The sequence below is a fragment of the Pteropus medius genome, unplaced genomic scaffold (genome assembly GCF_902729225.1).
Source record: "Pteropus medius unplaced genomic scaffold, Ma_sr-lr_union100, whole genome shotgun sequence".
Classification (NCBI taxonomy): Eukaryota; Metazoa; Chordata; class Mammalia; order Chiroptera; family Pteropodidae; genus Pteropus; species Pteropus medius.
Window position 1 is genome coordinate 2333716 of NW_024344374.1, and position 19212 is coordinate 2352927.

The window sequence follows — 19212 nt, forward strand, 5'->3', positions numbered from 1 at the left end:
GGCACAATGAGAACAAATGGGACATGTGGGTGCATGTCAGCCTACCTGTTATGAAATTCTTCCGAGGGCCCAGAGAAGGCAGTAGAGTTGGAGCCTCAAGATAGTTTTCTTTAGTCATCTTCAAAAATCAAAGCATATATTCTCCTCTTCCAGGAAGGCTTCCCTCACTGCCCTCACTGCCTTGAGGCCTCATAGGTTTACAACTTGCCAGAGCAACTGTGTCCTCCTCTAGCGAAGCACTCAGGACTTTACATAGTCTGTCCTCTCTCACACACTGAGATATCTTGAAGGAAAGCAACGTATCCTATTTTTGTAGTCACACGTCTCCCACAGGTAGGCTGACCAACTTGTCCCTATTTGCCTGGGGTTTCCTGGTTTTAGCATGGAAAGTCCAATGTCCTGGGTAGCCTCTCGTTCCTGGGCATACCACTGGGCACACAGTACGTGCTCAATAAATATGTTAAATGAATTAATGAGAAAAATGTTATATCACTTTTATTTTGTGAAGAGTAAACTCTGGGAGTAGTATGTTTTACCCACAGCATCTCTCTGCCCGAAGGCGGAAACGTCAGCGGAGCCTCACTCTCCCAGTGGTCCCGCCCACCTCACCAGCTGCGGACCTGCCGGATCCTGCAGGTGGAAGATCCGGGTTCTGAGCGCTGAGAGAAGGTTTTGAGGCTGTCTGATGCAAAATGCCATTGTGTGCTCTGGTTTCCTCGAGGGTGTTATCAACGAGTAAGAGACATCTTCTTACAAAGGCACGAGTTATTATAAGGCAAAAGGATGTGGAGAGAGAGGGAGGGCGGAGGGAGGGAAGGAGAGAGGGGTTCAGAGGAAAGGAGAGGCGGAGAGAGGAGGGAAAGACAAAAATCCAAATTGCTGGTGCTTAGCTCTTGTGGAAATTCAAGGTTTATCAAGACCTGCAAGGCCCAGACTCCCTTTCTATCTTCATCCCTAGTCACTGCCTCCTTTTTACCCCATTCCAGCTGGAGAAGGCTTCCTGCTAGTTCTCCGACACACAAACCTGCTACCTTTTGGCGCTTGTGCTCAGTACTCCCCTACTTGGAACGTCCTTCCCCCAGGTATCCACAGGGCCTGCTCCCCCTGTTTATTCAGGGCCTCGTTCAGAGATCTTAACATTACTACTCAGTGTAAATGAGCTCTTCTCTGTCCATCTTCACAGCCCTTACCACCAGCAGGCACATCATATATTTGTTTATCATCTCCCTAGAGCAGCACTGGATAATGGAGACTTCGGTATCTGTACCATCCCATATGGTAGCTGCTAGTCACATGTCACTACTAAAGGGCTTGAAACTCAAGTATGTGAGTACTTGAAATTCTCTAGTGAAACTGAAGACCTAAATTTTTAATTTTTTAAACTTTTGTTCATTTAACTTAAATTCAGATAGCCATGTATGGCTAGCGGCTACTGTTTTGGACAGTGCGGTTCTAGAAATGTCTTGCGAGCAGGGATTCTTCTTTTGTTCCTTTGTTTCCGATCGTACTTCTCAGTTCCTAGAGCAGTGCCAGGCACATAGGAGGCCTTCAGTAAATATTTTTAAAATAAATCAATAAATCTGGGCATAAAACAGGCATCTGTGATCAGGGAACAACCTAACAAGCCAAGCTAATTGTAAGCTCGAATTCTCCCAGGTCAGGATTCAAAATGAAAAAAAAACATGCCTGAGAAAGACCTTTCAGATGCAGAAGTTGTCAAAGGAACTTTCCCTGGCCAGACTGTGCCACCTCTCTGAACTTAGGTTTCTTTACATGTTAAATGGGAGTGTTTACTTCTTACTATTTAAGAGATCTTTCACAGAATAAGGCGCTTGGAGTTCTCCAGGGACACGAAAAGCCTATGTGTAAGCATATGGCTATATACATAGACAAGCACTTTGAAGAATGCTAACTTGTAATGTTTTTGCCAGTGATTACGATTTGGGAGGAGGGGAACGGTTTATTTCCATTACAAAATGAGTCTTTGCTTAACAAAAGAATCCACAACGGAATTCTAAGTTTGTTGTTCCTCGGTGCTTTTTAAATGAGAATACATCCTGAAAAATCCAGGGACCAGGCAATGCATTGCACAAAGCAAGGCTCACCTGGATTTTCAAGATTTCAATATTTATTAAATTTCAAATGTACTGACTGACCACTCTTCTTGACACTGGGAATACATTTTCACGAAATGAAAAATTGACTAAGATAACACCTGTGAAACTTTTAAAATACCTGGCACACACTGGACACTCCATAAATATTAGTCGTTATGGTTGTTGCTGTTGTCATATGGAACTTAGAGTCTAATGGGAGAGAAGGGGACGATACACAATTAAACCTATATGTGGTCAGAATTACGTCCAAGGTAAAGTGCTATGGCAAATATAAAACAGAGTGTAGGCTGCAACCCTAGGGACAGCACCTGAGGCTTGACCCCAAAGTGGTCTAGTGTCCAGCTATTAGGTAGTGAGATTTCTGATCTCAGTTATAGAGGTAATAAGATTCTGCTTCTGGAATGTTGTCGAGTCTGCCTCAAGTGGATTAGGAAGAGTATAGTCAGACCTCTTAAAAGGACAGAGCTGTGATTTCATCTTGTTAGATGAACTTTTCTTTTGCCTACTGGCTAATAAATGTTGTTTAGTAAATGCCCACAGACATGGCCAAAGATAAACAAACAAACAAACCAGCAACAACAAAAATCCTCCAGCAGAATAAAGTTTCTGGGGCAAGGGCCACTCTGTGTTAATCAACCCAGGCCACTGCTGGTAGGAGACACTCTGAATGACAAGGAAAAACCAAATTTGAAGATCTAGGGGAATAGAATTAATTCCATGTAGTAGGCATTCCCTGAGAACTGCCAGGAGCAAATGTAATTCTGGGGTTGATAGAAAGACAAGAAGGAGGGTAAGACAAGTGTCTCCCTTCAAGAAACTTCACAGTTTGTAGGGGAGTTAAAATGTATCCAAAAGAACCAAGGATAATAAAGGCTGTTGGAGAAAACCGGAAAGGCTGAGCTGGAATGGAGAGAGGATCTCACTTCATCTCACTCCACTGCCTTCTCTTTTTCTTCTTGCTCCTCCTTCTCCCTTCCCCCTCCAGCACCACCAGCATTCACTGCCTTCCCTGAGGACAATAGAGAAGCAGCCCTTGATGAGGCTAGAGAGAGTCTCCTGTCTGCCTCCCAGCCCACATTTGCCTTGCTTTGACTTTACTCGATGGAAAATAAATCATAGCCACTCCATTCCCAGTCACTGTCCCCAGGGAGCTGAGACCTCACCTCCTCCCTGGAGTCTGCCTGCAACATGGGACTGTCAGGTACAAAGAGAAAAATCTTCAGAGACTCACATCCCATTTGGAGAGCGAAGAGGGTCAATGGGAATAATTGCTAGCAGTTGAATGTGAGCGGCTGTAGAGGGATTGGAAGGAAAGGGTTTCAGGAAAGAAAGAAAGAAAAGGAGTAAAAGCCTTCTCCTCATCCACTCTCTCCCCAACCTCCATAGTCTGTGCACAGAGAACCGCATGGTGGTCTGGGTCCTTGTAGAACATTTGTGTGCTGGACAATAGCACAGCCTGGCTTCAGATCATCAGCTGCTGTTTTCTGGTTAGCTCTCCCTTTATGTGACTGCACAATGCAAGCCTTCAGTCACAGTGACTCTTGAGGAATACATCTGGTTTTTTCTTTCAGACGCTCTGAAAAGGTCAGCCTGTTCGTTTCTTAGACGCAAGACACCACATATTTTTTTCTTCCTCTGAACTGGAAAGACAGACCTACACCTTTTCTTGCTTCCCGGTACATAATTAGACATGGTGTGGCTCTAGAAGCCAGCCAGCCAGCCCATCCTCTGAACTCTTTCAAAGACCCACAGCCCAGCTTCCATGGCTACCAAGGTCCGGGTCTGCTCACAAAGCCCCAAATGGTCCTCCATCCCCAGCCCCATACCCTGGGGTTCTCTGCTCACTGTCTCGTTAATTATGACAACAATCCCGCATCTTGCTCCCCCAACACAGTCTATAACCCCTGCTGTCTTTGGCAGAGGGAAGGTTTGAGAATTTCTGGGGGTGGGGGGGACCACAAACAACCAACATTTTAATCATTTTCACTCCAGTGATGGTAAAGATTCTTCATGCGTATTGTAACATAATAATAAATGTGCCCATGAGGAAAGAATGATCAGCAGCTGGTGTCTGACAAATTATCTCATTCCAGGCAGGCAAACAGTCCTCAGTGGGGAGAGACTGGAGCCCGAAGAGGCAATTTGGCACACGACTGGGGTTTCACCTCTCAGATGATGGAGGTCCAAATGGCCCAGCGCGTCTGGGCCTGAACCTCGGAGGTTTTCTCTGGCTTTCTTCTTCTCCCATCACCTCCCAGAGCTCCTGACAGCCATGGAAAAGGGGATTACTCTCTGGGCTCAGCCAGCTCATCTCTTGCCCCTCCTCCAGGGCACTCATATCCCAACCATAAGGAGCAATTACAGTCCACCCCCCGCCATGAGCCAGGCTCTTTCATGCGAGGTGCATGTTATTTCCTCGTGTCATAATACCCTGCCCCGCCCCCCCCGCCACACACACACTCCTATTTCATGTTCAAAACCCATCTAGTTTCCTTCTCTCACTCTGCTAGAGAGTGTTAGTCACTCTCTCTGGAAGCCTCTAGCGCCTTCTCCTACTATTTTTATTACACCATCGTGTGGTTATTTGTTTTCAATGAACTTTTTGGCAGCAGCTCCCATGTGTTTTTAATGAACTCCAAGTGTAAGGTAGCGTTCTAAGTGCCGTTCTCCTGTAGCTTGTTTAATCCTCATGACCCCGAGAGGGAGGAATTCTCCCCTTTTTACAAAGAGCAAACTGAAGATTTATTTATTTTGCATCTGAGGCTCCAGCATGCTCCCTGAAGCCATGGTGGAGCTGGAAAGCCCAGCCTCACCTCTGTCCTGGCTCCCAGGGGCCTCAGGGGACTCACTGGCCCCTCTGGGCTCCTTTCCACATAACACGTGATGACCTGTGCTGCCTTGGCGGGTTGTTGAGATGAGGTTCCGAGATAATACGCTTTGCCTATGTTCTTCTTATCATAGATCCTATCTGGAGTTTATTTTTGAGACTTTTTTAAGTGCTGGTTTCCTTCCAGAGTGGACGCTCCCTGAGGGCCGAGACACTGCCTGCCTTGTTCACACCCATATTCCCAGTAACTACAACAGTACTTGTCACTCATTAGGAGAACAATACATTTTTTTTTTTGATGAATAGATGACAAATGACTTGAGCAATACCAAGATATGAAAACATAATATGTTTTTAACCCGAGTCACGACTGCAGCCAGCATCTGATGAACTGAGACAGTGCCCACTGAGAACTGGGATCTTTTGAACAATTATTCCTTGGACCGCTAAGTTAGATGGGTTAGACCCAAAGCCAACTTCAGCATCATTTCTCCTGCTCAGAGTGTTTATATCCCTTCCTGGGGTTATGATTGGCAATATCAGAATAGCATCGTCGATTACCTCTCATCACTATGGGAGAAAACTGAGGCTGCGAGCAGCTGTCTCTTAAAATAGCTTTTTAGAACCAAGTTTTAGAAGTAGCTATTCAGCAACTTTGATTTGCATCCCTACTATGTGCTGGGCAATTGAGGATATGGAGAAAATCATTCCTTGTGTGTGGATAGCTGTTGCAGGCCATGTCTCATTCAGTCTCCAAGTGAAGACACTATCATTATCCCCATTTTATAGATGAGGAAAACTAAGTTGCAGACTGATTTATATAACCTGCCCGAGATCTTTCAACTTTTAAGGAACAAAACACAAACTTCATTGCCCATGATATAATTAGAAAATGAATGCTAAGATCAGAACATAGTATTAATTCTGTGAAAAGCTGTCAAATGGAAAGGTTGATAAAGCTCAATAATTTATATGAGAATATAAATTACTGATATTTATATGAGAATATGAGAATAATTAAGAAACTGTGTACTGGTATCAGTAGCCTTGAAAGCCAGGACAGAGAAGAGAAAGAAGAAAGTGCAGATATCCTTACTGGTCAACACAGAACACAGGGCTGCTCATAAGTCTGAAACAGGCAGCTGGAATACATGTGCTTAGGGCAAGAGTTTAGAGATGGGGACTAGCCTCTACCTTGAATATCCTCTGGTTAAAGCTGAAAAGAACAAAGATCTCTTGGCTGGGGTATCTCTAAAGAGAATCCAAAAGACTTCTGTCTGTTATGTCATATCTCCCACGTGAGGATTAGAGTCCGACTTTTGGGTTTCATTCTGTAGCAGCTTTCTTTTAGTTTGTGTTTATGTTAGACACCTAAAATACTCATCAATTACCTCTCGAGTTTAAAAATAGCCACATCGCCTATTATTATGTTGCCACTTAGAACCAAAAGAGGACGAAAAACAAAGAAAAATATAGTTTCCGGTATTAGATTTCTTGATTGGTTTAAACACCAATAGTATATATTTTAACAGGAAACCCAAAAGGACCCAGCTGGGTTCACAGCCACTGTCACTATGTACAATAGCTCTAGGACACAGACGGAACTGTTAAAATCTTCATCAAATCCCTCTGTTGGAGTCACCCACACTTACATGGCGCACTGACACCTTGCTGTGTGCGTTTCCTTTTGGAACACTGGGTTTGCAAAGATCTTAAGTTCTAGGACTCTTTTTGCACTGGGTATTGAAAAACTGGGACTGAAGAGAACAGGAATGCTAATAGGACTTGAAGCATCTCCTGCCAGGATAGGCTTGGTTGAAGTTACATTCGGTGAGAGAAACAGCTTACTTTTTTCCAGGGACTCTCATAACTGGAGTTTTGCCTAAGGTAGTTCACAAGGTTGAGATGGAGAGCCACAAGAATACCGGAAGGGGTTCCTTAAAAGGAGCTTAATGAAGCCTGACAAAGACTCATGGGCATCAGAAAACACATGTTCTGTGCGGAACTAACTGTAGTTGTTATTAAGTGTCACCAGTTGTATGCAAATATGTGCTATGTCTTACATACTAATATATGGGTAATAATAGGTTTTGACCAAGAACTTTCAGGCAGTTTCTCCTCACTAAAAGCAAAAAAATCTTTAGGCAAATATGGGAGTGGCGGGGGGAGTTTGGCTAAATTGGTCTGGCTTCCCCTCCTTGAGTTATCTTAACTCCACTGGGCTCCAGGTACTACCTTAGTCTTCAAGAGGTTGTTTTTGTTACTCTGCTCTGTTAACGCTGACCTCTTTTCTCGAATTCCATCCACAATTGTTCAACGTGAATTTGGACTATCTAGATTTTATCAACAACTTTCTGAAGACAATTTTCTACCTCAAATATTCTCCAAAGTTGCCTATACTGGGCATATTGATTATTATTCTGGAAAGGATTTCTCTTTCTGCTTGCTCCTAATTGCAACTCTGAAACTCTAATCCAGTGATGTCCTACAGAAATATTATGAGAACTATGAATATGAACCACATATGTAATCACAAATGTTCTAGTAGCCACGTTAAAAGGAGTAAGAAAAAAGGTGAAATTAATTTTAATTATATAAAAATAACATCCAATGTATTATTTCAGCATGTAATCAATTTTTAAAAATTATTAATAAGATCTTTTCATTTTTTTTCTGTTGTATTACATTTCTAAAATCCAGCATATATTTTACCCTCTCAGCTAATCTGAATCTGGACCAGTCACAAAGCACGCGCTCGAAAGCCACATGTGGCTAGTGCTACCTTATTGGGCAGCACAGCACAAATCTACTCTATGGGCTTGGTGTTCTGACCAACTGGGTATGATAACAGAGAAGATTTCTATCCTGCTCACATTTTGGTGGGATATATAACTTCCTGATTCAGATCAACCTGAAAATAACTCCCACTAAGGAATTATATACCATGACAAATCCTACGTATTAAACTCCAAGGCCTGGTCCACCCCAACCTTCTTGTATTATTACTGTTTAATTATTACACTCATAATTACCATGTTGAACACAATAACACATGCAAAAAATTTTCCATTTCATAGCTTTCACATTATCATGTTTTATCGTTGTTGGTGGTGGTTTTGACCTCGGTAGGATGAGAATGTCAAGAGAAAAAGATTCTTTTACTTTTCTCTCTCACTTGCATATTTTCTTTTCCTCCTCCTTTGTTTCCTGTGCATTGAAGATGCCGTCAAATTGCTGTTTCTGTGGGTTATGGAGCTTTATGTCTCCTCCTAGTCCTGGAGAGCCCCGTGTGCAAAACATCTAATAGGTCATTTCTAAGGTCTCGTCCAACTCTACTCAAGTCTGCTCCATATCTACAAGCATAGTAGGAGAAGAGAGAGCAGACAAGTCTCAAGGCTGAAGGCAGTGGGTGGGAGGAGTGGCAGGTGGTAGAAAGCAGGGGAAGGAAATATCCAAGGGGAGGCTAGGAGGAGAAGACAGACAACTGAGAGCAAAGAAGCAGTTGAGTATGTGGAGAGAATAGGAAATGGCTGGCAATTACAGGGGGAATGGTATTCTAAAGCTGGTGAAACAATCAAAATATACGAATTGTAAAGGTTAAGTGAAATGTTTATTTTATTCTTTTCCCTTCCTCAGTCAGCCTGACTGAATACGATTAACAGGAACACTGCACTAGCTGCATACTAAAATTAGATGTTGGTTCGACTTCTCACTCACTGCATTAATGCACAGACGCCTCTCACACATAAATGCCTTTCTCACCAGACTCAGCCCCCTTGTACACCCTTCTCCAAAGTTGTGTTACAAATGAAACAGGGCACTTTAGTTCAGTTGGCTTACCTGTGCGAGTCAGAGCCTTGTGGTTAAGTGGAAAACACTGGATGAGAGCCATCAGATCTCAGGTAAAGTCCTGGCTCCACATGGTCCTAGCATTGCAACTTTGGGCAAGTCTATTTCCTTCACTCAGGCATGTTTTTTTTTGTTTTGTTTTGTTTTGTTTTGTTTTTTGTCTACCAAAAGGACGTGCACATTTTTTTTCCTACCTTTCTTACAGGGATTTGAGAGAAAATAAATAAGATAATAAATGGAGAAGCACTTAACATGTTTTAAGTCTTACACACAAGGATTAATGTAATTATGTCTATGTTGGTCATCATGTCTAAACATTTTGACAACTTGCTCTTAGTTTACAGATAAGGAAAGTGATGTTCAGACATGTAACACTTGCTCACCCAGCATCTCCCAAAGACCAATAATATGAGGTGAAAACGTAGCCCACCACCTCCCAGCCCCGGCCCGTGTCCCTCCCAATTGCATTGTCATTCTGAAAATAATGTTCTTCACCTCACCCCTATTCCAACATAAGTCCTGTTCAGTCATCAAGAGAGAAAAAACCAAAAATCTTTTTCAGAATAATAATAAAAAATGACCCTGTCTTTAAACAATAATTCTTTGAAAGACTGACATCAAAATGATTTTTGTCCAAATTTCTTTTTCTTCTCCATCACTTATATTGTTAGTTACTACTTGTAAAAGATGAAATACTTGGAATTTTTAGCCTTAAAAAAATATCTAAAACATGTGTCCTTGGGGTTTTTTCTTTATTAAGTACACTCATAACAAAAATATAAAGAGTTTTCAGTTGCTAAGTAGTCTCACAAATAAATACTTCTTCAATAAATTGATTTTCAGTGAAATAATTCACTGAATGAAATAACTCATTTTCAGTTATCAGCTTTGACTTACATATACAAAGCCAATGACCAAGTTTATTTACAAATTTACCGTGTACTAATGCTACTTAAATATGTGTTCCTTACACTTGACCCCATTTGGCAATATGCGATCATGACATTGTAGAACTTCAGAGCTGGTTCAAGCCCCAGAAATTGCTTCAAGTTCTGAGACCTCGGGCATATTACATCCCCCATGAATGTTAGTTTCATCATCAATAGAGAGGAAATAATACAATCCATGGTACATAATTCTTGGGAGAAATAGAATAAACATGTTTATGTAAGAGTTTTATAAAATTCAAAGTCTTATAGAAAATTAATTTGTTTTCATTCCAATTTTTTCACCCTATCACTATACAAGTGTAGTCAATGTATACTCTAGTCAATGTTCACTCTAGCGTTCCCTAAGGGTCATTTGTCCTTTGTGTTGATCACTGATAAGAAAGGAACAAAACCTATGACATTAGAGAGGATAAGAATTTGAAACACTGGAAGAGTCATAATAAGAAATATGGACCATGATTCTTAAAATTAAAGGAACTTAGGGATGATCTAGTCTATCTCTTTATTTCTCACTTACAGAAACAAGGCAAGTGGTGTGAGAAGGAAGGTCTTACAGCAGTGCGAGAATACAGACCGAATCAAACCAAAGAAAATGCCCCATTTTCGACCTCTAGATGTGTCACTCCCCTGCATTGCCTCATTGTATGAGTATAAAGTATCACATCCTCTGAGTGATGGCTGGGCACTTGTGGATACTACAGCCTCGGAGAGGTCACTCGGGGTTTCTACGAGGTGGAAGGTTTACAGTGGGCTCTGTAATCAAACCTGCCACATAGACTCTCCTCTCTAAAATTCCCACCAAGTGTCAACTATCCTCTTTACTTACCTCGGGTGACAGTATACCCAGTGTGCATCGATGCCATACTGACATAATATTTCAGACGTATCTTTTTCTAAGTAGGATATATCCTTGCTGTAAGCCTCTGTCTACCTCTCTCTCCTCTGTGGCTGAGACCCAAAGTGTCAGGATAGAGTCATCCAGTCAACATATTTATAAACTTCAAACAAGTCATTATCAAATTAGTTACTTCATTGAAGTTGTCATAAGAATTCTGGAAGAAAAACACCAGATGCCATGAGTGAGTGTAACTGAAGACCAAACGCAGGCAGGTTAAGACAGAGTTCTTCAAGGCCATGACTGACTGAGACCCGGAGGATGAGTAGACCTTGAACCAGTGCAGTTAAATGAATGTGAGGAGGAATGTCCCAGGCCAAGGAAAGAGCTCTTGTGACAGCCCTGAAGAGAAAGGGACAAGAGAACATTGGAAAGAAAGGAGGGCCACTGTGGAAGCACTAAATGTGGAAGAGTGACAGGGAGAGGGATCAGGAAGACTACACCCACAAAATGCAAAACTTTGCAAGGCCTTGCTCCTTTGCCTTTCAAGTTTATCCATAACAGCCTTAAGGTTGCCCAGGGAGAGCTCAAGTGTTATAAACTTAATTCTGTGCCAGACTGCCTGGGTGTAAATTCTGGCTCTACAAAATACTAGCTGTGGTGAGATCTTAGAGCAGTTATGAATTTTTCTGTGACTCCTCATCTATATCTGATAATAATAGTAGCTCTCACTAGTAATATCTTGAAGATCAAACAAATTAATATACCTAAAGCTTCTAGAACAGTGTCTGGCACAAAATATAAAACGTGGTTACCATTATGATGGTGTATGCCAGTGGCCTAACTCCTAGTTTCCCTTGAATTTTGGCTTCTGTGTCAGTTCGGGTCTTCCGGAAAGCAGAGATTGGACAGGGAGAGCTTTGGATGGTAATGCCCATCTGACGAAGACAGAGAATCCATTGAGAAGTTGCAGAGCAAATATTGCCTCTTAAAGGAATCCTGCTTTGGGCAGAAGTGGTCAGGCCCTAGAACTGCTATTGTGCTGGGTCACTGGCTGGGGAAGAGTGCCCGGGACGAATGAGGCATCGGCTCCAACTCTGTATGCCTCATAGATGACTGGCAAGTTCTTTCTCTAAGTGTTGTCTGAGGAGTGCACATATGGCTGCCACGGCTTCTGGCTCATTGAATAGGTTCTCCTGCTCTTTCACTCTCCTTTGCATCCTCCAGGCTCTAAGTTGCATTCCTTTGCTGACCCCTGGCCCTCTTGGTCTATTTGCCTTATCTGACCTCCCCCCCTGGTGGGGCTCCTAACTCCACTGTTTCCATGGATACCACTTCAACTTAACCCTTTCTATCCCCAGGTGCACCTAGGAGCCTTCTCTTTCCAGCACTTGGCAGCAGATCTTTGGAGATCTGAAAATAATGATCTTATGAAAATGGTGTCATAGAAGGACACCAACATCAAATAGAATTAGTTTGAAAGCTGGTTCTATCAATTAATGATTGTGCAAATTACTAAACCTCACTCAACCTCAATTTGTCCATCAGAAAAGTGGAACTGATGTCTGTCTTCCAGGGTTGTGGTAAGGACCATATGAGATAATGTATGTTATAGTTCCCGGCACAGTGACTACCATATAGCAAATGCTCAATTAATATATATTTTTTCTTTCCTTCCCCTCTGGCATCTTGTTTCTCCAAATTAATCATCAGCAGTTTTCTCCTTGATTTCAGGTGCTCTTCTCATCATGCAAAATTCTTTTTGAAATGTCCCAATCTCTTGATAATAACCTTAAAAAGATTATTTGAAAAATATAATGAAATGCTTACTCCACATTGTGGTGGTGTGAACACCACGAAATAGATGATGTCTATTCATTCACTAAAACCCATCTTCAATGATGGTCCATTAAACCTGAGAAAATATTCAAGCTCCTTCACGTGGTCTTTGTCACATGGGTCCTTCTTCCTGGATGTCTGTTCTCCTCACATTTCTCCTGGCTCTGTCCCTCAGTTCTCTTGTCACTTCCTCAGAGAGGCCTCCTCTCATCTCCTAATCTAAATTAGCACTGCATTATACTCTTTCCTGGCACTCTGTTCTTTTCCCTTATAGAATTTAGCACAATTTATAATTTATACTTATTTCTATGACTACAATTGTTTAATGTCTATTTTCTCTATAGACATTAAACTTTGAAAAGGTAGGGACTATATCATATCTGGAGCATCCAGCACAGACAATCGATAATACTGTTGAATGAATGTATGATTTACCTCCCTCCATTCACACCCAGATTGTACTTACTTTTTTTGGCGAGCTCATCTCACTGTTGATTCATTTTCAGCTTCTTGTTCACCACAACTTCTAAGGCTTTTACACCCTGTTGCAGTTAAGTCATCATGAACTATGTAGCTATGTATGTGTGTGCATGTGCATGTATATGCATGTTTAACATGATCAAAGACACATATTTGGGAGGGAATGGGGAATGGAGAAGCTGAATCTGAGAAACTAACTTGACATTTATAATAACAATGTATACCAGGGGAGGATGATAATTTTTGAGAAAAGTCTTCAGTTCATTATCAGACAAACTGTATGAAACTCTTAGCATGTGAGTGAACGTAGGGCATGCTGAAATCTTGGATTCAAAGAATTGGCAGATGGAAACAGAGAAGAAGCAATCAAGGAGAGAGGAGGAGAGCAAAGGACCAAGAGAGGAAGGGATGTCAAAAAGGAGCTGGTTGATCTCTTTGATACTATAGAGTGGATGAGAAGATGAGGCATACTGAAAAAAGACTACAAGATTTAGAATTTAATCAGTTCCTGGTCATCTTGGATATGGCAATTTTGGAAGAGGCAGAGGGACCTAAACATCATGGTAGGTGGATGATATGTAAGTGGGAGGTAAAGATATACAAGCAGACATGATATAGAACATGACGGGGAAGCATGGCTGGGCTTTGATTTCCTCTGGCCATGTTCAGCCTTTTCTGGTGTGCTTCACACTTTCCAAGTTTCGATACAGCTTAAGTTTCCTCTACAATGCTTTCTCTTATTATTTTATGTTAAATGTTCTGCCCCCCCCTTTTTTTTACTTTTAAAAGAATCTTTATATACAATACCTAGTTTAAAACATCCATGCAAAGACTGAAGAAGATCAAATTTCTGAAGTCCAGGAAGCCTGAGGGATCATTTTGTTTAAATTTTTTCTTTCCCTTCACAATTTGCCCTTGGTCTTTTTTACATGCTCCTTTTTTTTTTTTAAATCTCTGTTACATCCTGTATACTCCTGGACTCTCTCCCACGTGGGCTATTCCATAGGCTTATAGTCGTTTGAGAATTGTTTCACCTTCTCTTGCCACTTTCCCTGCTCAGAGAGGCATGTTGTGCAATCATGGTCGGTCTTCCTTTGCAATCAACTTTCCCAAAGGTCAGCGGCACTATGTGCATATCCTAAGTTCCTGTCAGCCACATGTACAACATTCTCACTTTCAGAAAACTGCCTCTAGCACTCCTGGGAATTTCTGTTATGCAGAACAGGTAAGGTCTTGTTCATGCCCCCTTGATAGTTAATCTTCAGACAAGAGTATAGGAAGATAATTAATTAACAAAGCATATGCTTGTTAAACAAACATGTAAAACAGCATTAAATCTGTGAACCACATATGGATGTTAGGCCATCAGAGTCTGTGAATGTCTATCTCGTTTAACCATGGATGCTGAGGAAAGGAGAGATATCCTCCCTCCATGGGTCCTTATTCAGTGTCTCCAAAATGTGTGCTTCCCCCAGATTTGCACATACACCCTCCAAAATTTCAGTATTCTTGCTCATCAGAAATGTCAGCTCTGTAAAATGCTATCAGACCTCTCTAAGATTTTAGCTGGTCACCAACCAGCTTATAGCACACACTTAGTATTAGAGAAGGATAGGAAAAAATCAATTGGACCCATGCACACAAGACTGCTTTTTTTTTTTTCTTATTATACCTGGCTTAGCTATTTTTCCTCCAACCTTATAGCAACACACTTATCAGGGTTATCTGGATATCTAGACTCTTCTTATTCCTTTGTCTAGGATAACATAATAGCTTTCTCTCAAGCCTCTGCTTGTGGGTGTCTTGTGTTGATCATGAATTCTGTAAAGTGACTTTTTGACAAGGGTGGAAAGACCATTCAATGGGGGAAAGAAAACCAACCTCCTAGTTCCTCAAAATGTTAAACAGAGAGTTACCATATGATCCAGCAGTTCCAGTCCCATGTATATAATGAGGAGAAATAAAAACATATGCCCTCACAAAAACTTTTACACAAATGGTGTTGGGACGAAAAATAAAAGCAGTTGGACCTCTGCCTTATACTATATACAAAAATTAATTAAAAATAAATTAAAGACCTAAATGTAAAAGCTAAAACTATAAAACTCTTAGGAAAAAAAAATAGGAGTAAATCGTGGTGAACTTGGGTTGGGCAAAGCCTTTTTAGATATGGCACCAAAAGCACAAGTGACTAAAGAAAAATTAGACTTCATTGAAAGTAAAAACATTTATGCTTCAAAGGACATAATTTAAAGTGAAAAGACAACACAGGGAATGAAAGAAAATATTTGAAAATGATATATTTGATAAATGATGTATGTCTAGAATATATAAAGAACTCTTGCAACTCAACAATAAAAAGACAAATAACCTAATTTAAAAATGGTCAAAAGACATTTCTCTGAAGAAGATATACAGATAGCTAATAGACTCATGAAAGATTATTCAATGTCATTAGTCATTAAGGAAATGCAAATCAAAATCACAATGAAATACTACTCATACACACAAAGGTGGCTATAATCTGAATGACAGATGAGAACAAGGGTTGACCACAATGAAGAGAAATTAGAACCCTCATATATTGCTGATAAGAACCAAAAATGGTGTAGCTGCTTTGAAAACCAACCTCCTAGTTCCTCAAAATGTTAAACATAGAGTTACCATATGATCCAGCAGTTCCAGTCCCATGTATATAATGAGGAGAAATAAAAACATATGCCCTCACAAAAACTTTTACACAAATATTTGTAGCAACATTATTCATAATAGCCCCAAAGTGGAAACAACCCGGAGATCCATCAATTGATTAATGGATAACCAAAATGCAATATATTCACACAGTGGAATAGTATTCAGCCATGCAAAGGATACATGCTACAACATGGATGGACCCGGAAAACATTATGCTAAATGAAAGAAGGCGGATACAAAATGCCATGTGTTGTATGATTCCATTTTTATGAAATATCCAGAATAGGCAAATCCACAGAGACAAAATAGAGTAAGGTTACCTAGGGCTGGGGAAGAAGGGAGACAGAATACAGAGTTTGTGGGAAGTAGAGGGTCATGGCCTAAAAGTATGGAGTTTCTTTTGGGGGTGATAAAAATTCTCTGGATTTGGATAGTGATGATGATTGCAAACTTTATGAATGTACTAAAAAGCACTGAATTGTACACTTTAAATGGTAAATTTTATGGTGTTTGAAGTCTACCTGAATTCAAAAATGTAAAGAAGGAGGAGAAGGAGCAAGAAAAGGAGAAGGAAGAGGAAGGGGAGGAAAAGAGAGAAGTTAAATAGCAAATGTTAAACACAGAGTTACCGTATAGTAGTAAAGAAGGGCAATGATTTTCAAGAATGCAGAAAAGTGACCAGAAGGTAAGCTGGCCACCTCGCCAATAAAGAGCAGGTTCATTAAAACTCTGCAGTTCACTCATCCTTTCAACCCATCATCTGATGGCAGTGACCATCTGAACGTGTACTCACCGGCTATACCATCATTTCTAACGCACTTGACATTGAGTTTTTGAACGGCAAATGCTATACATTTGGATACTTGACATGCCCTAGACCAGGGGAAGTGTGCTGCACAATTATTTTAAAAAATATATAATTTAAATCTAAATAGTTTTAAAGATAATAATAATAACTAATTTTGATAAAGTACAAAATAAATCTTTATTCAACTGGAATGACCTCTCCCTCTTCTAAACTTCTCTAACTTGAATTTCATCTCTCTTTGTGACCTTTATGGTACCCTATCCAATATTATAAATCCTTGAGTGCAGAATCATCACTGTAATCCAGGGGCGTAGCACAGGGCCTGCTGACAGTATCCTGGGCTCAGCTGATGTCTGTTGAACAAATTAATGAACCTCCAATTACATTTTAAGCTGGGCAGAGTACACATATAAAGATTTAAAAAAAACAAAACAACAACAAAAAACGATGTATGAATGTTACTGATCTTAGAGGCAAAAGAAATTCCCCAGTGGTACAACTGCAATTCTCTTGATGTTGGATCAACTGCTATTTATATTTTTGAGCAGCTATAACATGATTTAAAACTGGAACACGGTTCCTCTTACAACACTAGGTAGATTTTGGAAAGTGTAGAAAACCCTAGTTGGGCTTAATGTTTAACGATCTGGAAGCAGTTGCCTTCCTCTGTACATGTTCTTTGAAAGAGAGATGAATCCAGAATTCAGAATACAGATCAGTAATTTTCTTCCTGGATCATCTGTAGCCTCCTCAAGAGTACTTCCTGCAAGGCTGCTACGGACCCCAGGGCCAGACTCTTCATGGCTCCTGCAGGGCCAGCACATTCAAGGGAGTCCTGTGGGGAGTGAGTTGTTCAAGGGGAAAGCAAAGCTTTGTGCAAGATTTAAAGAACCCCAGAGGTCTGTGAAGACCTCCTGCTACTGTTGCCTATATTCATAGACTTTGGTCCTATTTGCTTTCTCATCTCATGGCAGAGAAAAAATATTTTCAGAAATTTTGTTTCAATACAAATTTTATTTAGATTTTGTTTTTGGAGAAGGGAAATCAGAATTCTAGTAAAGAATTAAAATGCATCCAATACACTTTTTAGATATCTTTAGAAATCTAATGTCTATTAGGTTACAGAAAGAAACATGGTTTTTCCAGGATTTTGTTTGCTCAGAACTTACCACATTCAATATTTTTCTTTATTACAATAATATTTGCAACCATTATCAGGTTTACAAAGTGCGTTTTCAGGCTGCCCTCATCTGTCGCTCATAAGTGGACTATGAATTTCATTTTAGAGATGAAGAAATTGAGCCTGAGAGAGGTATAATGACCTCCCCAGTGGCCACAGGTAACAGCAGAACCAGGACCCCAAAGTCAATAGCCAGGCTCTGGATTTTATCCCATTATACTTAGACATATGAAGACCAGACCCCAGAGGGACACAAACATAACAATCTGAGGGCACATTTTCCACAATTAATATAGACAGGAAAAAATGTGCCTCAAGATGTGCAGAGGATGCACATTGTGGGTTTTAGTCTCTGTCTTTTTAGTTCATAGTCATGTCTACTTTCTTATCACAATGCAGATGCTTCCTTTGTCCCAGATTGAACTTAACAGATAATTGGAACTCCAGCTCTTGGGTCTGGGATTCAGACAAACATTCTAGCAAGATGGAGGTTCACTGCTTCGCATGCTGGCATCAAATGGAAATGCTATAACATCCCCATATGCAAACAACTTTCCAAAATAGTGTAGTGTTTCAAAAGCCATGTATTGAATGGAGACAAGATCTCAGTACAAGCCATGGGAGCAGGGTGAATTTATGAAGCAGAAAGTATGGGCTGAGGAAGAGATCAGCCCAGTAACAGTTTACTGGCCTTGCTGTTCTCTTAAGAGGCACTAATGGTAGTGGACTGGTACAATGGAAGTAAACCCAGCTTCATTTAAAGCAGTAGCATGAAATTGGTTGCAATAAAATTATGCATTAAGTGTGCATTATGTTTAATAAGACTGGATTGCACTTCCCATGTTTACTCTGTGACTATTGAGGCTGATCCAATTTTCTAAAGTTCTCCAATTGGTTCACGATCAAATTTCCGGCCAGAAGGTCAAATTTCCCTTGCTGTTATTATATGTCTCTATTACTTTACTATGGCATTTACACTTTATATTCATTACTTTTTTTCTATCTCTTGGACCTTCCCCATTCCAAAATGTTCCCTGTAGATGGCCCGTTTGACACAAATTAGAACAACCTTGATAGCTGTCAACTGGAGACTATCTGAGAACAAAAGGACATTATTGCAAACCAGCACTGGAGGTAATTTCTTGTACTTTCTCTGAAGGCTTCTTAATAGCCTTTGAGAAATAATACAATTCAGATCTGCAACCAGGAGACAAAAGAGTGGGTGTTGGACAGTATGAGAAACATGTGGCTTGGTTTAGATCCTGCTGTAGTGAGGTTAGGAGTATTATCATTACAAAGTAGAGATATCTATTTTCATTTCGCCATGTATATATTTATTAATTCATCTAATTAGCAAACACTCATCAGGAACCTACTAAGTGCCAGATACTGTGAGTGTGATGGGAATAAAGCAGTTAATAAGACATGATCCTGCCATAATTGCATAGTCTAATAGGATGGGAGGCAGGGAGATTGGTACATTAAAAGATAATTTCAATACACTGAAATAGGTGAAATATTAGAGGAAGGAATACAATGTTGTGGTAACAATAAGGAAAGATAATTATTTTTTCTGGTGGAGAATAGATAGCCTTTGCAGAAAAGATGAAATAGTTTTCTTTTAAAAAAAAAA